Below are 5291 nucleotides of genomic sequence, written 5' to 3'. Positions count from 1 at the left end.
ATCTGTACTGTAATTTTTTCAAAGTAACGTATTTAGCTGTTTGGCTTGTGCCCTGATAAATACTTGGATAGTATGTAAATAGTAACTTAGGGCACTTTAGGAGTAGAAGTTGGAAAGTGGGAAGCCATTTTATACTCTTCTAAACCTTTTAAAATACATGCAGTGGTGGTTACCTTCTAGTCAGAATCATTAAACATACTCATATTTGTACACAACATATTAAAATGATTTCTTTTGAGACGCCTGGGTGACTCAGTCCACTGAGCGCTCAACTTTGGCACATGTCATTGAACTCACAGTTCATGAGTTCAAGCCCTGCTGAGAGCTCAGAGCCTGAAGACTTCTTCAGATTCTGTGTGTGTCTCTCAATCTGCTCCTCCCCTGCTCGCTCACTCGCTCTCTCTCTCTCTCAAAAATAAATAAACATTAAAAAAATTTAATGATTTCTTTTGGTGAGAGACAGACTAGCACACAAGGTAGTTCATGGGGAAGATGAATCCCCATAGCAATTGGCTTGGAAAGTGACAGGGGCTAAATTTTGTGGTTTCTTGCAACCAACAGGACTTAAAGCCTGGAGCGTTAAAGGTCAATGGTCTTGGCTGGAATAGAGCCCAGAGGGCAGTATGCTGCTCTGTGGGGATGGTGGGAAGATGGGGGGGAGGCAAACAACCTGTTGATGCACAACATGGAAAAAGCAATCTGAAGAGTGTCTGGAACCACACAGTGGGGAGGTTATTCACTCATCTCAGAGCCCATCCCAGAGAGTACTCATGGAGAGACCCCTCCAGGGAACTGGCAGGCATCATTTCCTTTTACCTGTCCCTCAGCGTAAGCACAGGGACACCTGTGGGAACCAGGGTAGCACCAATACTCACTATTTAACTTACTTACACTAAGCCCCATTCCCCACGCTCCTATGGAACACTCCCATTCAGTCATACTTGCCTCAATCCCAGCACAGTAGGCCCCATACCCAAGAAGACCAGCCTAAAACCCTGCTCACACCACATATCCCAACATTGGAGTTTTGGAAAGCCTCGGTTCCAGTGGCAACGGTAACAGATCTTATTTCACAAACAGACTAGAGCACACCCTAGTTAAAATGTGCCACATTCAGGACAGGACCAAACACTGTCCACAACAGGCAAAGAAAGCCTCCACAGATGACTGACCTGAAGTCTAAAAGACAAAGCAGCCAGAGCATATGCAGTAGCCATTAGAGACGCTCCCAAGCATGCCAGACCTGGGGATTAGGGGATACTACACAGTGGGGCACTACAGGACCTCTTCATAAGGCCATTACCCTCCAAGTACAGAAGATATAGTTGCCTTTCCTAACACAGAGAAACAGGCACAGAGACTTAGACAAAATGAGAAGACACAGAAATGTATCCCAATGAAACAACAGGACAAGACCATGGCCAGTGATCTAAATGAAATAGATATAAGTAACATGCCTGATAGAGAATTTAAAGTAATGATCTTAAGAATACTCACTGGACTTGAGAAAAGAGTGGAAAACATGAGTAAGACACTTAGTACAGAGATAAAGAATAACATAGCAGAGATACAGGGCTCAGGAAGCAAAATGAGAAATGCACTTGATGGAATGAACAACAAGATGCAAGAAATGGAGGAAGGAAATTAGTGATCTAGGAGACAGAGTAATGGAAATTAATCAAGCTGAAAAAAGAAAGAAAGAAAGAAAGAAAGAAAGAAAGAAAGAAAGAAAGAAAGAAAGAAAGAAAGAAAGAAAGAAGGAAAGAAAGAAAGAAAGAAAGAAAGAAAGAAAGAAAGAAAGAAAGAAAGAAAGAAAAAGAAAGAAAGAAAGAAAAGAATTATGCAACATTAAAATAGACTTAGGGAACAGAGAAAACAGAAATCGACCCACAGACATATGGACAACCAATCTTTGACAAAGCAGGAAAGAATATCCAATGGAATAAAGACAGTCTCTTCAGCACATAGTGTTGGGAAAACTGGACAGCAAGATGCCGAAAAATGAACCTTTCTTACAGCATACACAAAAATAAACTCAAAATGGATAAAAGACCTAAACGTAAGACAGGAAGCCATCAAAATCCTAGAGGACAAAAACCTCTTTGACCTTGGCCGCAGCAACTTCTTAACGCATCTCCAGAGGGAAGGAAAACAAAAGCAAAAATGAACTATTGGGACTTAATCAAAATATAAAGCTTCTGCACTGTGAAGGAAACAATCAACAAAACTAAAAGGCAACCAATGGAATGGGGAAAGATATTTGCAAATGACATATAAGATAAAGGGTTAGTATCCAAAATTTATAAAGAACTTATCAAACTCAACACCCCAAAAAACAATTAATCCAGTGAAGAAATGGGAAAAAGACATAAATAGTCACTTTTCCAAAGAAGACATCCAAGTGGCTAACAAACACATGAAAAAATGCACAACATCACTCATCATCAGGGAAATACAAATTAAAACTACAATGAGATGCCACCTCACACCAGTCAGAATGGCTAAAATTAACAACTCAGGCAACAACAGATGTTGGCGAGGATGCAGAGAAAGAGGATCTCTTTTGCACTGCTGGTGGGAATGCAAACTGATGCAGTCAGTCTGGAAAACAGAATGGAGGTTCTTCAGAAAGTTAAAAATAGAACTAACCTACAACCTAGCAATTGCACTACTAGGTATATATCCAAGGGATACAAGTGTGCAATTTTGAAGGGACACATGCACCCTAATGTTTATAGCAGCGCTGTCAACAATAGCTAAAGTATGGAGGGGTGCCTGGGTGGCTCAGTCGGTTAAGCGTCCGACTTTCGCTTAGGTCATGATCTCGCGGTTCGTGGGTTCAAGCCCCGCGTCGGGCTCTGTGCTGACTGCCAGCTCAGGGCCTGGAGCCTGTTTCAGTCTGTGACTCCCTCNAATAAATAAATAAATAAATAAATAAATAAATAAATAAATAAATAAATAAATAACTTAGGAACTCAATGACTCCATGAAATATAAGAGCATTCATATTGTAGGATTCCTAGAAGAAGAAAGAGAAAGGAGGGAAATTTTTATATGAAATAATATTAGCTGAAAACTTCCCTAATCTGGGGAAAGAAACAGTTATTTATATACAGCAGACACAGNNNNGGCTCTGAGCTGTCAGCACAGAGCCTGACGCGGGGCTCGAACCCACCATCCATGAGATCATGACCTAAGCCAAAGTAAGACACTCAACTCACTGAGCCACCCAGGCTCCACAATAAAAAAANCCCTGCAGGAAATATTAAAGGGGACTCTGACTGGAAAGAAAAGACCAAAATTGACAATATAAAGGTAGCAAACACAAAGGCAGTGAAAATGAAGATTTCTTTTTTTTAATTTTAAAAAACATTTTCTTTAATGTTTATTTATTTTTAAGAGAGATAGAGACAGAGTGCAAGTGGGGTAGGGGCAGAGAGAGAGAGAGAGGGAAACATAGAATCTGAAACAGGCTCCGGGCTCTGCTGTCAGCACAGAGCCCCACACAGGGCTCAGACTCTCAAACTGCGAGATCATGACCTGAGCTGAAGCTGGACCCTTAACCGATTGAGCCACCCAAGCGTCCCATGAATATTTCTTTCAAAAATCAGTCAAGGGGGGCACCTGGGTGGCTCAGTTGATTAGGCATCTGACTTCAGCTCAGATCTTGATCTCACAGTCTCTCTGCCCCTCCCCCGCTTGCACTCTGTCTCTCCCTTCAAAAATAAAATAGAAGCATAAATTTTCCTTTAAATCAGTCAAGGAACTCACAGATAAAAGGATGTAAAATATAACAACATAACCTAAATCGTGAGGAGAGGAGTAAAGAAAGAGTTCAAACTTAAATGACCATCAACTTAACACAAAGACTGCTATCTGCAGAAGTTATATACAAACTTAATAATGATAACCATATATAAAAACCATGAATGAATATGCAGATAAATCCAGAGAAAGAAATCCAAATATATCACCAAAGAAAATCAACAAACCATGAAAGATAAAAAGTAAGGTTCATATCTTCTGCCCATTACTTCGCTGGGTTGTTTGTTTTTCAGGTGTGAAATTTGGTGAGTTCCTTATAGATTTTGGATATTAACCCTTTATCTGATATGTCATTTGCAACTATCTTTTCCCATTCCGTTGGTTGCCTATTAGTTTTATGGATTGTTTCCTTTGCGGTGCAGAAGCTTTTAATCTTGATGAGGTTCCAACAGTTTATTTTTGCTCTTGACTCTTTTGCTTTTGAGGATGTGTCAAGTAAGAAATTGCTGCGGTGGATGTCAAGGATGTTGTTTCCTGCTTTCTCCTCTAGGGTTTTGATTGTTTCCTGNGGTGTTATATGGAAACCAACTTGACAATAAACTATTTGTTAAAAAAAAAAAACTAAGGTTCAGACAATAATCTTCAAAAACCAGAAAAGAAATAATAAAATGAAAATAAATACATATCTATTGATAATTACTTTGAATGTAAATGGACTAGACATTCCACTCAAAATAACAGGGTGTCAGAATAAATTAAAAAACAAGAACCATCTATATGCTGCCTACTAGAGATTCATTTTAGATCTAAAGACACCTTGGATTGAAAGTGAGGGGGTGGAGAAACATATATCATGCAAATGGATGTCAAAACAAAGTCAGAGTAGCACTACTTATATCAGAAAAGCTACGCTTTGATGGACACTTGGGCTCTTCCATGTTTTAGCTATTGTGGAGAGTGCTGCTATGAACATTGGGATACATGTGCTCCTATGCATCAGCATTTCTGTATCCCTCGGGTAAATTCCTAGCAGTGCTATTGCTGGGTCATGCCATGGAATACTACATGGCAATGAGAAACAATGAAATCTGGCCATGTGTAGCAACATGGATGGACCTTGAGGGTGTTATGCTGAGCGAAATAAGTCAGGCAGAGAAGGACAAANACTAACTACGTTTTTTGAGTGTTTGGTAGTGTTCAGCAATCAGGACATGTGGCCTCAGGTTATTCAATGCTGGTAGATTTTTGATTCCTAATTCAACTTTCATTCTTGCTACTGGTCTAAAAAGATTTCCTACTTCTTGGACTCAAGATTCATGATTTAATCTCGGTAACTTGTGCATTTCTAGGAATTACCTGTTGTTTTTTCTAAGTTATCTGACTTCTTAGTATATAGTTTATAGTAATCTATTATAACACTGTGTCTTTCTGTGGTTATCTGTTATATTGTTTTCTCTTCCATTTCTCATTTGGTTTTTGAGTCATCTTTTGTTTCTTAGTTAATATAGGTAAAGTACCGCCAATTT

Source organism: Crocuta crocuta, unplaced genomic scaffold, assembly GCF_008692635.1.
Source record: "Crocuta crocuta isolate KB4526 unplaced genomic scaffold, BGI_CrCroc_1.0 scaffold882, whole genome shotgun sequence".
Classification (NCBI taxonomy): domain Eukaryota; kingdom Metazoa; phylum Chordata; class Mammalia; order Carnivora; family Hyaenidae; genus Crocuta; species Crocuta crocuta.
The sequence above is the reverse complement of the archived record's forward strand: the minus strand, read 5'-3'. Positions refer to the sequence as shown.